Source organism: Amblyomma maculatum, chromosome 8 (assembly GCF_055883805.1).
Source record: "Amblyomma maculatum isolate TAMU_Amacu chromosome 8, ASM5588380v1, whole genome shotgun sequence".
Taxonomy (NCBI): domain Eukaryota; kingdom Metazoa; phylum Arthropoda; class Arachnida; order Ixodida; family Ixodidae; genus Amblyomma; species Amblyomma maculatum.
In genome coordinates, this window is record NC_139351.1 from 15,291,664 (window position 1) to 15,312,741 (window position 21,078).

The 21,078-nt window shown below is 45.5% G+C and overlaps 1 protein-coding gene across 1 annotated transcript in view; it reads right to left on the bottom strand.

The window, feature by feature from the left end:
- Positions 1-21,078, bottom strand: part of LOC146180596 (solute carrier family 4 member 11-like) — a 117,772-nt gene that overhangs the window by 86,419 nt on the left and 10,275 nt on the right. The window lies entirely within an intron of this gene.

The following is a 21,078-nucleotide window of genomic DNA, read 5'->3' on the forward strand; positions in this document are numbered from 1 at the left end:
ACTCAGAATAATAATAAACTTTCTTAAGACGGTTTAAACAAGCATTAAATCAAAGGCCTGCTAAAGCCGCAGTGGTCTTGAAGTGTAGGGCAGACAAAATCTTGATTATAGTCATGCACCGCATTGATTAAAGCTTCGCATGTCCCGCATATCAAGATCATAGCGGCACCTGGATGTGGCGACGACTCACCACCATGAGGCGCAAGACTAATCCTAATCTGGTTTCTTCCGTCCCGACAGCATGTGCCATGTCCAAACTACACAGCCGCACTATGAGCGTGACTCTTCGAATTACGACGCATACGACACCGACGGCTCACCATCCAGCCTTAGGAGATTCGCTAGCACAGCTGTCGTCGTACAGTCTCGACAGCTTATAACTTATGTGCATCGGCATGCCGGCGACCTAATACCGTCGTTAATCAAGTCTTCGGGGCGTATGTCTATGAATTTCTTTCCATGAAAAATTTCGAGACGTGCGTCAGAACTTCTTTGCACGAAGTCAACGTATGGCGCCAGCCACTTGATGAGGTGGCTGCTGCACAATACGCTGATTATAAGCACAGAACAGCTCAGAAGATTCTGCCGCTGGCCTTCTGGCGCCTAAGAAAAAGAAAGTGCACAGTAAGGGAGTTTCACGCACTTTGTTCTTATATTTGCGAAGCAGCGCGATACTACCATTTGAGCGAACAATCTAACTTAGCCGAACACGCTCCCAGCTGCAAACTGTACACAATTCGACAGGGCTACTCAGGTGATCTCACTAAAAACGGTCTAATGTGTCACTGGACTGCGTAACACGGCAAACGCGGCGAAAGCTGTACCGCACTTATTTCCACCGCTTATTAGAAGTGCCGAAAACAAGGATTACACAAGGCAAGAAAAACAACACCGCTATCGTGCCCTCGTTTGTTCCGCACACTTCCACAATGGAAAGTAACTAGTACGAACTCGCCCAGGCTTCACCCTTCCAGGGGTGTCTGCAAACGTCGTGGCACAGACTACGCTGGAACTAGACACATTGTCAAGGCCAGGCACTGATCCACGTGCCACGATCGCGCTACGTGGCAGCGATTATATCCCATTGTTACGAAAAGTGTAATGCTGGTAAGTCATAATAGGGCAACATACTCCAGTATTTCCTGCCAAGAAAACCCTATGGCCAGTCACAATACCATTAATGATATGGCGCCGGAAGATGAGCCCCCCAGGTTGGAAGGCTTCCCACATGTTACTGGGGATGAACAAAGGGCGATTCCTAGTAGCTCCAGGACGAATGAAGCGGCTGGGCTAAAGCCAAAAAGGACGCTCAGTTGCGGATGGGTCGGGAAGCGACCGGAAAGTCCGATGTTACAAGGAGATATATCACATAGCAACATGGAATGTAATATCTATGACGCAAGGTAAACTGGATATCGTCAAGCGAGAAATGGACAGATTGACCATTGATATCTTGGGTATCAGCGAGCTCAAGTGGACCGGAATGGGAGAATTTAACTCCGGCGACCATTATGTCTTTTATTGTGGGCACGAATACAAGAGAAGGAATGGGGTCGCTCTCATAGCAAACAGAAGAATGGGCAAAGCAGTGCTAGGGTACAACCCCAAAAATGACCGAATGATTTCACTTCGGATCCAAGGTCTACCTTTCGACATAACAGTTATCCAAGTCTATGCACCGACCACTACTGCTGAAGAAGCTGACATTGAGAGATTTTATGCGGACCTACAATGCCTTTTAGACCGCACCCCATCATCAGGCGTCGTTTTTCTCATAGAAGACTGGAATGCTAAGGTCGAGAGTGAAGAAATATTCGGAATTATAGGCAAGTTCGGTCTTGTCGAGCCAAATGAAGCTGGGCAGAGGCTAGTAGAGTTTTGTCAAGAAAGCAACCTCACCATAGCGAATACTCATTTTCAACCGCACAAGAGGCGCCTGTACACATGGACTTCACCGGACGGTAGGTACAGGAATCAGATGGATTATATTCTTTGCCGACAGAGATGGAGAAGCGCTATACAAGCAGTAAAAACAAGGCCTGGGGCCGATTGTGGCACCGATCATCAGCTTCTTGTTGCTAAAATTAAGCTTCGAGTGAGGAAAATGCAGAAAACTAGAAGGCCTTTCAGGTATGATCTGGATCAAATTCCATTATAATATGCTGCGGAAGTGAGGAATCGATTTCAAGAATTAGATCTAGAAGACAGAGAGCCCGAAGAGATGTGGACTGATGTTCGTGATATAATACAAGAAGTTGCTACTAAGGTAGTTCCAATGCAAAAGAAATTCCAGAAAGCAAACTGGTTATCTGAAGAGGCTTTGCAAATAGCTGAGCAAAGGAGGATGGCAAAAGGTATGGGGGAAAGAGAAAGATACAAGGTTCTCAATGCGGATTTTCAGAAAATAGCAAGGAGAGTAAGACTGCCTTCCTGAACATACAGTGCCAAGCAGTTGAGGACGACAGCCAATTAAGGAACACATGAGCTCTGTATAAGACAATCAAAGATATCAAAGGAAGCTTCTGTGCTAAGCTGGTCGTGATAAGAGACAAACGAGGCAAGAACCTCACTGAAGCCTCAGAAATAAAGAAGAGATGGCAGGAATACACAGAAGAACTGTACAAGAAGGATCCGAATGTGCACACCAAACATAAGACGGTTGTGATTACTGACCTCGAGCCGGGCATCCCCAATAGTGAATTTGAATGGGCCTTAGCCAGCCTTGCTAAGAACAAAGCTAGCGGAATTGATGGCATTCCAGCTGAGTTGCTTCAAAACCTCAACCATGACGCTGTTAACATTCTGCATGCATTATGTCAGAAGATTTGGACAACCCTGCAGTGACCACAGGATTGGAGGAGGTCAGTTTACATCCCCATTCCAAAGAAAGGCAGTGCCTAAGATTGTACCAACTACCGCACGATCGCGCCTATTTCGCATGCTAGCAAGGTGATGTTGAAAATCCTCCAAGGTAGGCTGCAGCAGTATGTGGATCGGGAGCTTCCGGATGTGCAAGCTGGGTTTCGCAAGGACAGAGGAACTAGAGACCGAATTGCCAACCTTCGCTGGATTATGGAAAAAGCAAGAGAGTTCCAGAAACCCATCTACTTACTTCAGCTTTATTGATTATGCGAAAGCGTTTGACTGCGTAGATCACAGCAGATTGTGACAAGCTCTCCTTAGTCCACTGCCTGTCTTGACGTATTCTGGTTGTCAACTGGTGAGGCCGTTCCTTGAGTGGGGGATTTGCCCAGATTTCTCCTTTTAGGTTTAAGGTTCATGTCTAGCTAGGGTTACGATCACGGGAATGTCTTCCCGAGGCTCAGGTCCGGCAAACCGGTTCGGCAGTTTTCCGGCTGATAACATACCGCTAAAAAGGTTTTCTGACAATGGCGTCAAGCATATCCCGGTGGCACTGAATTATTGTAGGAGATGGCGTAATTAAAATGAAAAATCGTCTTCTGATACAAGATCAACTGAAAGCTGCAACCAGCCGATACCTGCAGATTTCGGAGGTGCGAGCATTTAGTAAAAGAGATCTACTATGCAAATCTGATGACTTCGACTACCTTGGATACTTATTGCATTGCACTTCATTTGCCTCATTGCCTGCGAAGGCATTTATTTCAAAGCAACTTGCATGCATAAAGAGAATAATCCGCGGGGTTGATTCATCCGCTACGCTAGCAGAGATTCTGGAAGACCTTCATGAGGCCGGTGTTGGTCAGTGTACCGCTGTAGTAGAGAGGCGGGGGGCCCGCACATACCAACAGATTCAGTTACTGACCCATTTGCAGGGTTCTATTGCTCATGTGAAGTTAAAGTTTGGCTAATAATATCCCGTGTTGACCTTTTATATCCTCGTTCATTGCAATGTAGAAATTGCTAACGTTTTGGGCACAGGACCAAAGATTGCAAGTAGGCAATGTACGGCCGCGCTTGCAGCGGTGATCATGCATCTGATCTCTGCACTTCTGAGACTATTAACTGCTTGCTGTTTCTGCCAATGCAGTCACACAGCTGATGATCCCACTTGACCAAAGAGGGTCGATGAGCGGAGTCTTACACATCATTCAACGCGACAGGTGCTCGCGCGCAGATGCTTATGCCCTGGTAGCGAAAAGACAGAGTGCATACGCAAACATTGTCCGCGCCTCAATTCTCGATATTGAAGCAAGTATAACAATGTCGGTTGTTGGTGCTGTAGGGAAGGCTGTTGCTGGAGTATTTGATCGCTTGATTAATACATTCATAGATGCTTTGCAACAAATTATTTTCGCGCAGGCTGCATCATCGACTATTGCTACCCTAACCCCATGTACCTGCTCTATTTCCTATTCAACAATAGATGCTCTTAAACCTACCACCTCTTCTGTGTCCATGCCTGTGGATGTAAACGATACTGACCCAATCTCGATTTCTAACGCATGTCAGTCACGTTGAGATGGTCTGCTCATCTCAGAATCATCGTGTGTGTGTGTGTACGTGCTTCCTCCTTTCCTAATAAATTGGACCATCCGCATGTCATATCTAAGAAAGGTTCACAAGGAATTACAAAGAAATCAGATGTGTTCAAAGAGGCTGTTGCTGCCTCATTTTAATGCAATTATCATAGCGGCAATCGTTCTACTCCAGTGGAATTGCCGCTCTATCTTGTCATCTTTCCACAACCTTCAGCACCTTATTCTTAAACTTACCCCTAATATTATCTTACTGCAAGAAACTTGCCTCTCTCCTAATCGTCTTTTCAGAGTTTTTAGAGCTGATCACCCACACGGCAGGGGCGGAGGCTTGTTAACATTGATTTTAACGAATCTGGTTCATCACGCTAAAGTGAATAATGAATTTATTGGGCCTGATTGTGAAATTGTTGCCGTTGAGTTGATTGTTCCGCAGTGTGTCCCTGTCATAATTGCAAATATCTACTTATCATGAATAATGCGACAAAGCCTATTGTCAGAGGAAAGCCGCATGGAAGTGCCAAGGCCATAGCCAGCGCCCAAACAACTGGATTAATTACAATGTATTTCCAGCTTCGTTTAAAAGAACAATGCCCAAGGCTAAGGATGAATATAATGCGAATAGTCTACCGGAAATTTCCATATAGATACATGGAACGTAGAAAAGTGCTGCCCTTCTTTTATTCCAGCCAGTCCACTGTTTTGTCCACACAAGAAGAATTAGATCTATTGGAATCCATTACCCAAGGCCTTGCGGTGCGCGTTCAAGCTCGCACTACCTTTTTTTCATCCCGATTTCAGTTTGGTACAAACTTCACTAAGGTATCTATATCTGAAATAATGTATGTAGTGTCGGCAGTCGGCTGTTCCTGGTATTGACAGGGTATCAATTGCCATGCTGAAAAATTTATTGCGAGACCAATTCCAAATTGTGAATTTGTCATTGGAAAAAGCATGGATTCCACAAGCTTGTAAAACTGTGAAAATAATTTTACTACTGAAAGACCAAGCGAGGGGTGCTGATATCGAAAATATTCGCCCGATTGCTATAATTTCAAAAGTACTTAAGCTAATAAAACGGTTAGTCTACTGCCGTCTAACGGATCATGTTCTATCCTTTTATGCTTTAGCGAGGCTCAGAGTTTATTCTGACGGGGAGGCTCGATTTGGAGCGCCCACGTAGACTAGGACAGCCGTTTATAGTTGCCAAGCGGCAAAAAGAGGTTTCAGCTCTTGTTTGTTTGGATGTTGCCAAGGCGTACGACAGCGTAAAATACAGCATTTTGCTTCCTAAGGTAGCTGGCCTGCAACCTCCGTTGTACATCTTTGCGCGGTTAACAGGACGTTTAAAGGATAGATCATTCTTTAGCAAAAAAGGTGGGTTAAACTCTAACACTTAGCCCCTGCCAAGAGGTGTACCACAAGTCTCAGTCCTCTCGCCGTTATTGTTTAAAATATACTAATGCGTGATATTCCTATTCTCGTGACCGTCAAAGTTTGTGTATGCAGACGGTATTGCCTTTTTTGCTTCTGCCCCAAATATTCACAACCAACATCGTTTGTTGCGAGATTATCTAGACGTTCTGGAAGTCTGGCTGGACAGTCTGTTAGCTTTAAATGTCAACACAGTGCCGTCCTCGTATTCCCACAGACAACCCCTGTTAACATTTCTTTGTGATCTCATTCTGTCCTGATCATACAGGCTGGTTTTATTACATATTTGGGTATAATATACGACCCACAGTTAAAGTGGAGGCGGCTCCAAGCCTTGTGCTTAAAGCTGAATGTGCCTTTGGCCGGTTGATCAATATCAACAAAAAATACGATGTACGTCGGCTTGCTTCTTGCTTTATAAGACCTACGTACGGCCAATAGTTGAATTCGGCTACATTCTATTTTCTGGGTGCTCAAGGTACAAGCTTGAACCCTTGTTTGTTTTGGAACAACCAGCTCTGTTCCTTTGCTTAGGTTTGCCAAATCAGTGGCAAATGTTGTGCTGCACTTAGAAGTTCCAGTACCTAATATAAATTCGCGGTTTCAGCTTGTCACTGTGCGAACATATTGAGGCCTTTGGAGCCTGTCCCTGGACTGGCTAACCACATGATTACTTCGATCCCATCATGCTTCTTTGATAATATTTGGCCTATAGATATACGCTCTTTCAGGTTGTGCTTAATTCCCTGCTGTAGGAACTATCCGTATCAATAAATTCTTTATTTAAAGTTAACCACCGGCGACCTAATATTATAATCTCATTTGACGACACCCTCGCAGGGTATGCTACGAATTTGTCTTGTATTAAATGGCCTTATAGAGGAGTATCTAGACAATGTTCCGAGCCATATTGCCATTTTTACAGATGCATCCCAGCAGAATGAAAAACTCCTATTGGCATACACTCCCGCGCTTTTGACTGTAGTTATCCATTTCGCGTCCCTGACTATACGCCTATAGTTGACCTTGACAAACATTCCTATTAATAATGTTACGGACGAGGAAGAAGCGGACAGTGGCACTAGCAGGCGCGCTCGCGGCCCGCCAACCTTTCATTAAATGTCCTCTAACCGTCATCGAACATTATCTCTCAGTTCTCTTTCTCCTGTGTTCACCGGCTTGCCGCCACGGAACATTTTGGTTGGAGGCGCTGGGTACATCATCCGTCATCAGCCTGGCCCGGAGCTTCGCCGCCCTGTGTCTGCTTGCGCCGTCAGTACCGGGTTCCATGGAACGCATCGCCTGGCTGTTCCCCAGCCTGTCGGACCCGACGCGACCTTGCCGTTGCTCCACCATCTTCCCCCGCCCCGACACCAAGACACGAAGAAGGAGACTGACGCAAGACGCCACCCACACGACTATAAGACACAGCGACAAAGCCGATGACCATTTTACCCCACTGACCCGATTTGCCGACCTTAGGCCCCACCGACTCAAGGCACTCACTCCATCACCCCCGCCCATGCCATGCAATGCGTGCCTGAGCTTCCCCCCTCGGGTCTTGGCGACCTGTGGCCCGAAAGCATCCTGGGCTAGGTTTCATCCGAGAATCATCGAGGTGGCAAGCCGTTGTTTTCTTCCTCCTCCTCCTCCTCTTCAGCCATCCAGCTACGCACATCGTCATGCCATGGCCTAATCAACATCGACAAGCTTCCTCGTTCACGATGGGGACGATCGCTCGGTGGCCCCGAGTAAAGGCACGGATGTGAGAGAAGCGGGCAGAGGCGCAGGTAGGCAAGCTTGCGCTAGGCCCACCAAACCTTTCATTAAACGTCATCTCACGGTAATCGAACATCATCTCTCAGTTCTTTTTCTCCGGTGTTCACCGACTTGCAACCCAATATCTCTAAGGTTATGTTTCTTTCCGGCAGCCTATTCGGGTTGGCAGCGTTGAAAATAGGAGCGATATCTGTTTTACCGTTCCCTTTATTTTTTTATTCCTCTTCACATTAGAGAAGTGCATTTCACTTGGTCCTCTGGCCACTCTGGCATTACATCTAATAAAAGGGCAGATTGTTCCGTACATACCTAATATCGTTTACTTAACTTTAGCACGATTACAAAATTTTCAACGTCTCCATTACCTAAGTCGCGAGCCTCTGCACCGGATTCCCAACACATGAATTGGCCTTGGCGTGGACGTATGTGTTGTTCAAGGCAATGGGAGGTATCTGAGTCTCTTGAGCGGCAGATTACAGCAACTAAATCTGTATTTATGTTGTTTGGGCCTATTCACTAGTAATCTCTGTGAGTCTTGTAGAGAAACTGAATTCATAGATCATTTTTTCCTCTTCTGTTGGCGGCTCGCATCTCTCCGTGAAGTTTACTTAGTCACTACCCTTTCTAGACGAGGTTTTCCTCTAACCATTTCAGTTCTCTCCTTCGGGTCAAGCGTCACGGGATATGCCTTGAAACCAGAGTGCGATTCAATTCATGGTTATATGATTTCATCAGGCAGATTTCGAAGCTATGCGATAAGTGACTGTTGATTGCTTTTTTTTCCTTTTTATTTTTTCTGGATTCTAGTTAAACCCTCACATTTATCTAATACACCAATGCTTGGCCATATATATTTAGCATCTATAATGCACCTTGGCCAATCCTCCACTGTGGGTATGTGCCATTTTGACTGAGGTCATCATCCCCATCATTATCCGCACGGCTTTGAGAACTTAGGTCACGCGGAATCCATTGAATCCGAATTGGCTGCGGTATGCGTGCCGCTAGACTATGTTTTGGCAGATATGTGTGCTGCTACTGACGAGCCCAAGTACCTTTGTCCCCCGGAGGGGATCAGCGCGTATACCAAAATGGGCCGTGGAAAGCAGGGGTATGGCGGTCACGGAGAGGAGCACCTCATGCACAGCAAGCAGCTCCGCACAAAAAGAAGGTGGATGTTCTGGTAATTGAAAAGTTGATGTCTTCCTCAGGGCAGACCTGCAAGGGCAGTAAACTGCAGTTGTCGCTCCGTAGGTCTGGTTTCTTGCGTCGGCGTAAATTACTATTGAACCTTGTGACAAACGGGCGTCTTGTTCCATAATTCAGTCGCGAAATGATGAAGCCGATTCCTTTGTTCTTGCTCGTCGTAAATCCGTTGGCTTGTTATCACTAAGCTCTACAAAAGGCCAAGGAGGAAGAACTGAAAGTAGCGATAGTAGAATTGAATGCGACCAAGCATAAGCCTTGAAAGCGCACGTTGCGTGGGAGAAGGTGGCAGTAAGCCAGCGAGCATCACGTCGTTGCTGCACCATTATCTATTGTGTTCAGCTGTGGGGGTTCTTGGAGCGATACGATTAGTGTGATGTGAGGAAGGCAGGTTATGACCCGTATTGCCTCTCGATTTATAGCTTCAAGCCGATCCCATTGTGTTTTTGTCAAATGTTGAAATTGGGCTTGATAAACATGGCGTGGTTGCACAACTGCCCGCACCAACTGTCGTGCAACATCTGAGCAGGCGCCACCCGTTTTTGGAGCAATGCGTCTGATCAGACCCAGAGTCTGTAACGCCTCTTTTAGTGCAAGACAGCCATGCCGTTCCAGTTCCTGACTCATGAATTGTGAAAACCAATATTTTTACTATTGTACATTCCTGAAGTGGGGTTTCCGGACAGATGTAGATAAATAGGTGTCACCGATAGTTTACGGTGACCCCAGCGGTTGGTGACTGATATGAACGTAGTTTTACTGGCGAAAAGTTCAAGCCGAATGGAAATCTACTCGGCCTGGGGGATTCCCCTAAGCATTCAAACCAAGTTCCCGATTCAACCAATGAATGCGACATTGTGCGCGTTTTTTTTCCTGACGCCTTCACGTATTTCAGGATTATTAGTTACCTTTCGTTGGAACGCCTTGTACCCTCACTTGACATAAACGTTGCATACAGGGCACGCTTTAACGACTCATGCCCAGCAGATTTGAGCTGCATAGACTCGATCCGAAAAAAGTAATACGAAATCATTTCATTCGCTCTCTGTGTGACATCTATCCCAGGAAGCAGCGAAAATAAGCGACCAAGTAGTACAAAGACGATCACTTCCCGAAATCATCGATTTCAAACAGCCCACAGACAGCGAATCATGCGAACCACATAGAAAACATTGGCTTACTTGGGCTCGTGAATAGGCTAGCACAAAATTACTTCCCTCCCGTGCTGTGCAATGTTTGTAGCCGAAAACGCCAACTTGGCCATGTACACATATGCGTGGGACAGTGAAAAAACCTATCAGTGTCAATAACCTCATACAGGTTTCTCATACTAAACTCATACAAAACTCGTACAAATCTCCTATTATCTCATACAATGTCATACAACTTATGAGAAATATATGAGAATATATGACAGTTGTATGAGATTAGTATAAGTTTCGTACGAGAAGCCTGTATGAGGTTATTGTGACTGATGGGTTTTTTCACTAGGGTGGGACAGTGATTCATTAATGACAAAGCACACTGTGAGGAACCATGCGTGAAAAGTTGCATGAGCTGCACGCAAAAAAAAAAAGAACGAGCGCGTTGACGCATACCATGAAATGTTAAGCAGCTTGATATCTGTCTGAAAAAAGATGCGCAGCGGAAAACTCGCAGTGGTTCGTGGTTAATGGCTCAGCACCCAAAAACAGACGAAGGTCAATGGGCGCTCGTCAGTGTCGTGTCTCCATCTGTTTTCGATTTGCACCATCCAAACTCCACGTGCACAGCAAACAACTACTCACAGTGCAGTGTATCTCCAGCGCAATGAAATAGCTATTAATTAACAGGAGCCAGGCTTGTTATCCTCCTCGTCCTAGTAGGTCGAGGTGGCAGAGAACCACGACGTCATGAAATGTCACTGAAGCTAGCAAACTTCGCTGGACATTTGGATGGCGAAGGCCTTCGGTAAGGCTGTCTGCAATTTTCTAAAAACCTCTACCCCTTCGCCGAGAAAAAAAAAATAACTTTGGTTGTTGGTTGGTTGGTTTGTGGGGTTTAACGTCCCAAAGCGATTCAGGCTGTGAGAGACGCCGTAGTGGAGGACTCCGGAAATTTCGACCACCTGGAGTTCTTTAACGTGCACTGACATCGCACAGCACACGGGCGCCTTGCTTTTCGCCTCCATCGAAACGCGGCCGCCGAGGCCGGGATTCGATCCCGCATCCTTGGGAACAGTAGTCGAGCGCCGTAACCACTGCGCCACCCCGGCTTTTTTTTTCTTTACTGCCGACTTTGACATTTGAAAGTGAAATCAGAAATACAGTGCATAAAACGCGTAAGCCAGGCTTCGGCAAACACGGATTAAAATTCTCTCAGCGACACCAAAACATCAAGCAAGGTAATCCATTCTGGTGGATCAGGGAGTGCTCGGTAACACTCTCTTAGTGAAACGACACTTTCAACAAAATGCTCGCCAACAGGACGCACGACAAGATCAGCATGTTCAAATTGCATCCTCGTTTTCCATATTGAGTGCAGGCTCAGAAGCATAATCAAATCATATGGTATATCCTGTGATGTTTCTATTGGCAAGAACCTTATTCCATATGGATCGAGTGGTAACTGTTTCTTAAGCGCGCGCTGTAAAACATCCCAGTGAAATATTGGGTCCCAGCAGTCAAGAAAAACATGCTCTATTGTTTCAGGTTTTTTGCATAAAAGCAATTGGTAGTCCAGGGTACGAAGATGCCTTTGCTATGAAGCCATGTCTTAACGGGTAGCGTGTTAGTGTGCAATTTAAAGAAAAAAGTTTTGACTGAAGATATTACCGGCATTCTTTTAACTTTTTTAAGGACGTCTTGTCCGGGGCCTCCACGGTATGGCAAACGGTACAATGGCTGGGGAAGCATGATGTCAGTGAGGTCTCTGTATAGTTTCTTCTTGGTGACATTACACAGATATTCATGAGAGAAACGCACATTTAACAACCTATAAGCAAGCATGACTTCACGCAGATATCCAGTCACGGCACAGCACATATTTTGACATGACGACACCACGAACCCTGGAAGGAGTCTGCTGAGCCTGACTTGAATCACTGTCCGGAGAAATTGATTGTTTTGGTCGCGTAGATAAATAAAGCGCGATGCAACCTGGCGCATAAATAAATGCACAAGCCCTAGTCCTCCCTTCTTGGCAGGAAGAAAAAGATTGGTTCGACTTGTTCTCTCTCATGTCGAAGCCCAAATAAACACAGCAAAAACACGATGAATTTTTTGTACACTGATCCTCATGGCACCCAACACATTCTTTACATACCAGATCTTAGATACAAGGAAGAGATTTGCAGATTGTGGCTGGGGAAAACATCGACAATTGCCTTCCTTGCCACGCGTCAGCCTTTTCTTTTGCAGCCAACGCTTGGTTAGCCCAATATGGCTCTGGGTCGCGATAGGCATCAATCGGTACACCAAGATAACGTTTTGGAACAGATGCCCAATTGAGCCGACAAAAATTGTCCGACGTGGCTTCCCAGTCTCCATGCCAAAAGCCATGACTCTTTTCCCAGTTTATCTGGGCCCCGGTGCACTCACAAAATTGTTGTACAACAGTTGTGGCATGCTGAACAGTTGTGGCTTTTGCCTCTGTCGGAGAAAAAAATGATATCGCCATTTTTTGCTCCACTGCGCCACCCGGCGGTTGTTGTTGTGCCCCTCAGATAGTCTATACGTATTTATTTAGAAATATGCATCACTGAGGCACCTCTTAGAAGATATTCTGAAACTAAGGCCAGGACTGCCTTACAACATGCGACGCCACAATCAAGGGCCGTGCTTTTAAACTAACTAAAATGAACCGAGTATGGTAACTTATATGTACAATACTCAGTAGCCTATACTTTTGTATTCCCCCTGATGCGTTTCTGTCGACTTCTTTCTCTTCATTTTAGATATTCCTTGTATGCCTCTTTTGTGATTTCTTATGATTGTCATCAATAACGCAATCGCGTCCTTTACTTCTTTGTATACTTTATTTCCCGTTTCAGTTGCAGACCAGCTCCACTGGACATCTCTATGTACCATCTTACATTGCCAATTAGGAATCAAGAATAGACTAAAAATGACATGGCAAGCGAAGAAGTCTTCAATGGGACCACGTGACGCTGAGTACCACAGCCCATCCGTGTCTTCATGAGAACAGAAGCCAAGTAAATCTAGTGCTTTCATCCCTCTTTCCTACTATAAAATGCCGATTTACAGGGTAAATATGCCTCTAAAACCTAACTAAACTAGGGAAACAAGCGTTTAGTGTATGTATTGACGGGTATTGCGTGACAATCGAAGCTCGTAGGAAGGAAAACAAATGTTATAAGCTAGGCTTGAAAACAGATAAACAAGAAGTCAGAATGAAAATGAAAAATTTAACCTTAGAAGTCAAAAATGTGCTCTCGGCAACCTTAACGTTGCAACTTTCGATGCTACGTAGTCGTCGAACCCACCTTCTCTATGCTGCCCGAGTGCTACCACACGCTGGGATCTCCTATTTATTTGATGGTGTTGCTGTGCGAACACGGAAAGACTAACGGGTAGGCGTCTAACTGGCGCTCAAACGCCCGAGTGGAAGCATCCGCGTTCTTTTGTCATTTGCGTCCGGCGGCATCGGCTTAGTGGGCCGCACTTCCTGATCCTAGCGCCATTGCCAGGTCGCATGTCGGGATCCTCTCGCCGTAAAAATCGTCGTTCCCTTTTATGGGCCTAGAAATTCTCACTTTCAAGCAGTCGTCATATGCGTTTGAGTTCGCGGTGACGCTCACTCGCGAGTGATAGAGAACATTATCAGCACCCGTCTAAAGGTTGAGGAGAATCCGAGGCTCAGCTCGGTCGTCAAGCTTTTTCATGTCTCCTTTTTATGGCAGCGAGCCCCTCAGTGATAGCGCGCTCACAAGCCACGCACCTCCAACTATACGAGCCACGTGACTCTGACGTCATAAAAGCGCGCGGCTTCACTTTTCGCTTGCTTCAAGGTTGCACCTGGTAGTCTACTAAATGTAAACGCTGTAAAGTCAGTTCCCTCGACTGCGCATGGAACTAGAAATAGCCACCAGATACGCTACATTCCTTGAGAAATACGGAAATGGGACAGGACAGTTCCAATAGCTGGAGCATCCAGGCCTCCACGCAGAGAGAATGGCGGCCAGGTTTAAATATAAAAAAAAAAGCCCATGGGAACAAACTATATGCGGCACGTATGAACGGAGCAGAATATAAAGAGGAAACTGCGATGGCAATAGCAACCCTAATTAACCAGCATAGAGCCGACGTAACAACCACAATGTAGTAAATGCAAATATTAAAATGGCGAATGTTTAACCCTGCTAAGTCTAGTGAGCCTAAGCGCAGGTGTTGCTTTGGTTAGGCCTAGGTTTAGACATTGAGAGGTACGATTTGGCAGCGATTAACTTTGAGAGACTGTGGAACCACGGACGCTGTCAACTGCAAGAGGGAACACGCGATCTTGCATCTGCCGTAAAAGGTCAAGTGATGGTACACCATATTTCGTACCATGGTTAAGCTATATAGTCACACTACGACCTCAGGCTTGGTGAAGGTCAAGCGGCCTCCCAGGTTGACCTTGACCGATAGATGGAGTAGTGAAAATCTCGCTTCAAAAATGCAGGAAACAATAGCTAAATACGCGGCACAGAGCAGACAATCATAGTTCAACTACCCATTGCGACGCACAATCCAAGTTTTCAGTCCAATACTAGCCCAGCCAAAAATGAAATCTCGTCTTCTCGGCTTTCCCGTGAGAGATGAAGGGTGCTTCACGAAACTCGCATCAGCTTCTCACTTCAGTTAACTTTTTAAAAAATCTGCCGTCGTCGTGAGGTCGATTGCGGGGTCTCAACTGGACACTGCCAAATGCCTTTAAACGATACTGATCAGAAACCCGCCTCAAATGACTGATGCCACGCCATCGTTCGCACGTCCACAGGAGCACTGCTTTTCCCGCTGCTTTTCTGAAGCACCCGCCGGTAGCGACATGGAATGGCAGTCTCCTTTCGTGAGTGCTACGGATGCCCCCGTAGTTATGCGGCGTAACACTTTTTTTTCTTTTTTTTTTCTTTCTTTGAGAGCTGTACTATGCGAACGCCTATGCACGAACGCTACCCGCCGGGGTGGCGCAGCTGTTAAGGCGCTCAATTACTGTATTCAAGGACGCGGGATCGAATCCCGGCTTCGGCGGCTGAGTTTCGATGGAGACGAAACGGAGTGGCGTCCGTATGCTGTGCGATGTCAGTGCACGTTAAAGAACCCCAGGCGGTCGAGGTTTCCGGAGTCCTCCCCTACGGCGTCTCTCATAGCCTTAGTCGCTTTGGGACGTTAAACCCCACAAACCAACCAAACCAACCAACCAACGGAACACCACCCGCAAACTCTCCGGTCGACAAGGTGCTCAGGCTCCCGCCAAACATCTGACACCTCGAAGAACTCGTTCCAACCTTTTTACAACACAAATACAAGTCAAGGTTCTCCTGACTCTATTTTTATTGCGAGGCAACTTTGGATATTATAAGATATTTTTATGACCATGTTAATAAAAGTCGTCGTACCTTCCGGTGCGTAGCAAAATCTTGCATGTCAAGTTTGTCCTGCACTAACCAGTAATACTGACATAAGAAACTGAAGGAATGCGCTTTTGAAACTAAATAGCATAAAACTACAAGTCTGCCGAGAAGGCGGTATGTTGCATTGATTGTAACTGTGCAGTTAGTTATACGACGTGCGAAAAATTCATTTTAAAAACTCCCTCCCCAGGATTTGTCCTACATTTCCGAGCATTCATCGCACATTGAAGACCTTTAGTATATAAGGCAAACGCACGAATTGCTAAACACCATTTCATTAAGCTTGCGGATCGTCCTTATCCTATAGGTGCGTTATCGTCATTTAAAAATCGCAGTTTACATACGAACGATGTCTTAAGGACATACCCGATATTACTGAGGAGGAATAGGGCTAGAGCACTACAGCTAGGCGAATATCTCATGACCAGCTAGCCTACTGGATAATGAAATTGGGAACACCGGAGGCCGGCAGTGCGTCATGTAGGTCGACGAGGGCTACTAATTCCCCGGAATCACAGCACCATGGCTTCCTGTAGAGAGACGTCACATTCGGAAATGTTCCATCCTGAAGCAGACGCACATCGTGACTGTGATGGCGATCTGTTTTTACGCACTCTACTTAATTGTGCGATCGTGCACGTGAGCATTTATCAATATGGTAATAAACACTAAAAGAAGGTTTTCCGGCCTACTAGCTCAAGCTGGAATCAACTTCAACAATTTTCATACTACTGACATACGAGAAATGTATTGCGGTGGAAAGAATACGAGGTCAAAATGGTACATGTTATGCGAGTTTGGTTTCGGTGGTCTAAGAACGCAGAGTCTTGACTGACGAAGGACGAACATAAAACATATAATGAGCAGTAAAATGTTTAGTTGAGAGCAGTAATAGACACATTAAGCAAGCCGTGTACCTTGTTACCACACCACCACCGTGTGACCACAGTACCGGAGACACGAGTGCGCGTATCCGCCGCAGCGGTGGCTCAGTGGTTAGAACGTCCGACTGCTTAGCACAAGGATTTGGGATCAAGTCCCGACCGCAGCGCTGTGATTGCGTGTCGATAGAGGTGAAAAACATGACGCCCGTACCCTGCGCGATGTCAGGGCACGTGAAAGAAACCCAGGTGGTCGAAATTATTCCGCAGCCCTTAACTAAAACATTCGTCATTGCTTGAATCCAGTTAGGACGTTAACACCCACAAACCAAACCAAACGAGCGCACATGTTGAAGAGTGGGCTGAACTTATTTATGTTCAAGCAAACATTTTAGCTTTCAACTGCATTCTTCGAAATCTCTTTTGGCCACATGAACATTGATCCATGAAAAGCTAGAGTAAGGTCTATCCACAAGATTTTACGATTCCTTGAAATATTTTGGTAAAAAAAAATACCTTATGTTACTTGAATAGGGCAGAACGCTTGATTATTTGGAGGCTGTTTTAGGAAAAGGAAATTGCGGCCACGGTTTCTATTCTGTTTCTCTGTCCTTGTAAAATTCGCCTCCCGAATAATTTGACTATGCACATATTATTCTCGGCATTTATGGTCATGCACAAAAAAGAAACAGCTTGAATTAAACAGCGGCAAACGGACATGCCAGGCTGATACTTTGGCACATTGCAAGCATACCGCTGCTATGGGCTGTCATAAAAACCCACGAGGAGCCAGCCAGCATCCCACGACACATCACGTTTCTCCACTCTGTGAACTCTGCGGAATCCCAGCCGTGACTCGAAACCAGCGGCAAAAAATGCCTCATTTGTTCACTTGCGAGCAGGATGTCACGAGTACACAATAAAGGAGATGGTGCGAGAGATGCGAGAATCGACGTATCAGGAGGGACGTGGCGGATTCATGCGATCCGCCGCCGACACTCCTGGACAAAAGGTAAGTGACCGCCAGGAGAGAGAGGCAGCGCTGATGCACATGGGAGCAAGCTTTACATCACGGAGTTGCACTTCCCTACACGCAAATAATTTTTAGAGAGCCAGGTGAGGTGCGGACATGCCTGACGCGTCAAGACAACCAGTGCGTACACACTGGAGTTTTAATGCGAAAGCATCAATTCGCTATGTTAACAGATTTCTGTCCGCAAACCGCGTCCGCAGGTCGCATCCGCAAGCCGCGTCCGTAGACTCAGCAAAATCGTGTCCGCAGCAGTTGTGACTGAGAAGTGGTAGAGGTTAATGAGAGGTGTCAATCGATAGAGGGTGACGTAATGTTGTGACCGAAAAATAATTAGACCAATAAATTAATTTGGTAATTATATTGAGGCAAAAATATAACGGCGAAAATGATGTCATTACCAATGGCTTGGCGCCACATTTGAATGTATTAAATACGTCAATTAAATCAGTCAGTTAAGGTGACGTCAAGGATGTGACGCCACGCAATCTGGAGTCCAGCCAGAAAAGGGCGTAGGAAGGGATTGGCCCGCGATTTGAAAGCATCAAAGACTAAAAGAGTTAATTAAGGCGGTCAATTAGGATGACGTTTAGGATGTGACGTCACGTAACCGGAAGTAGAGCCGAGAAAGGGCATACGAAGAGACTTGCGCGCAATTTGAAAGTATCGAACACTAAAATGGGTAAACAAGAAGTGAATTAATATATGACGTCAAGGATGTGACGTCACGCAACCCGAAGTAGTGTCGAAAAAGGGCATCGAAGGGATTTGCGAGCAATGTCAAAGTACCAAAAACTGAAATGAATAAACAAGAAGTGAATTAATGTGACGTAGATGATGGGACGTCACGCAACCGGGAGTAGAGCCGAAAACGGGCATAGGAAGGGATTGGCGCGCAATTTGAAAGTACCGAAGACTAAAACGGGTAAACAAGAAGCGCATTAAGCAACTAGAAGCACCTAGAAGCAACCAGAAGCAACTAACAGCAGAATCCGTGCTTTCACATTACTCCAATGCAGATTCTGCAGTGCTCTTAAATTTTTATGTCGTGAAGTCAAGGTTAGGCTGCCAATGTGCTGGAATTGTCAATGCAGCCACCGTACACGAAATAGCGCACCCTGGTCACTGATATGACTGTCGATACTACCCTAGCGGATCACGGTATGCTAAATGTCTCTTCGTGCACTTCTCTGTGGTTCGCGGTGGCGCATGCGCAGTCGGATCCCCGATAATTCAGTAGTGCTAACAGTGAGATTTGAGTCTGGTTTGAGTCTTGTGGTGTCGCTTCTTTGTCTGGCGGCGCTGCTCAACCTACAAGGTCAAACAACAGCTCTTGAACATCAGCATGACTTCTAAAAGGGTTCGTATTTACCTTCCTGACAATTCGTCTTCCTATGCTTAAAAGGGAACATCGCAAACACTGAAAAATAAAGTGGAAAACGAACAACACAGGCGCTCTCTTTTTGCTGTGTTAGCGCTGTTGCCTTTTAATCAATGTCAAGTCAGTAGCCTCCAACAACACCCTCGTTAACACCATCGTCTTCCAAACCCAGTAATTCTTGCTAGACGTTGTTTCCAGGATTCATCACTTCTTACTGCTGTGGCATGTCTAAGTGAGCTCAGCGGTAACCTCACAGGCATTGTGCACTGGTTACCTCTGTCTACTTTTTGTACTGTTTCCAAGGCACCCAGCTGCACTTCACAGCGTAATGGACGTACATTGCACCATTATACTCCACATGTGGAGGCGTTCACTTCAAACGTTCAGCATAGCTTTGTTGCAGGCACACTGAAAAGTACCACAAAGAGGTTTAAAAATTAGTCTGCAGCAACAGCTTTGGCTCGGGCCACACAGATAATTGCATATTCTGCACACCTGGCGTTAACTGGTCTATTTGCTTGTTTTCTTTTCGTTTTAACACGCATGTGTCCTGGAGCAGATGTTAGCCGCACATTCTGATGGCCTTCTCACGCACCGTAAAAAGAGGAAACCAGGCAGACGAGACGGCGTTGCCTAAACGCACTCCATATCGTGCTGAAAATAGCCTGATGGAGAATGCGCAGAACCTGCCTTCATTTCCTGGCAGTACTGGTCTCATTAATTACAGAGGCAAGCTTGCCAGCTTTGCAATAAAGAGTTTTTTTTTTTTTCGCTTTGCCGGTTCTCCTGTTCAAGCTCTTAAGTTTAGTTTGTAAGTACCATTTTTTTTTCCTCATCCGAGGCTATACCATTGTGGGATGCTGTTTGGCAATATATAATCTTCTAAACCACACGAGAGTTTCACTTGGCTGCATTGGTGTAAACAGCACCCAGTGGTTTCGAAAAGAAGTGGTCATGTAGATTATACTCCTCAGCCTTATGGACATAATCAAGCATCGGGTTTCCGCCAGGTTAGTCTACTACTTCGGAACGAAAAGAGCATGAAGTATGCGAATAGGCGGCAATGTACCTAGGTTGTCGATGGAGCGAAGCACCTCCGCGTAGCGTACGAAGCAAAGACAGCGCCTTAACGCTTTTTAGTACACTTCATACATTTTGCAGAAATAACAAAATATGTTTGAATTTATGCGTAAATGAGCAAGACTGAAATGATTCTAAAGAATCTGTACAAGTGTATTGCGAAAAATGAACAGAAAAAAAGCTGCGTTTATTTGATCCATTAGCCCGAAGTGGACCGAAGGAAGTGGAACGTATGTGTCCCACTGGCCGTCAGGGGTCAACCGCATTACAAATGGTTCAAAACATGCTGCACAAAGTGGATCTCATCATTACTTGCATCAAAGATTTGTTCATTCGTGCAATATTTAGGACAGCAAAGGCATCTCCGTCTTCCTTTGGCAGTCACATGGTTGTTCTCTTCTCCAGTAAATCGAACTCCATTGAACATGCACGCCACTTTTTGGCCATTCTTTTTATCTTCCTTATTTATAATAATTCGTAGTCATATAACTTCAAGCAATAGACCACAGCATATGGTTAAGACTATAATATGAGATGCTTGACTGTTACCGCGCAAAATTCAGTAGGTAAGCTTATCGAAATGTCCACTTATTTTCCGCATAGTAAAAAAAGATACTTTTCTCTTATTACTCAGCACATCAGCTCCAAAGAACTGAGCTCAATGTAATGTAGTATTGTAGTCTTCTTTGTAGAGATAATGACTTTTCGGGCTTCTGGATTTTCTGTTTTGCTATCATGCATGTAGTTAAAAGTATGCAAAACCTCCAAAACAATAACGAAATATCAAACTTTCGACTCATGGCCACATCTAAGGGATGTGGCTGAGACCACTTAAAACAGCAGTTAGACCCCTAAATAGATGACACCACAGCATTTGACTTCTGCTTCTCGCTGCCTTTTACGAGTCATTGAATAATGGGAACGAAATGCGACGTATATGCTCCAATATTCTGCAGAGGATTAATGGCTGCGCAAAACAAAAAATTTAGAAGCTTCATTATACCCACAATCGATTACCTAGTAAGCTTAATTTGCCTTTCTTTTCTACGCGCTAAAGAATTTACAGCCGCAAAGGAGTGCAATGTATGAACGCTCATTCGCCACTTCCATTTCTACGAGCTTCTCTCGAGACAAGTAGATTCAGCCACGGCGGGGGCATTTCGTTTGCCTGTTATCTTGCATGCCACGCACTACAGGAATTAAAATTGTCTCTC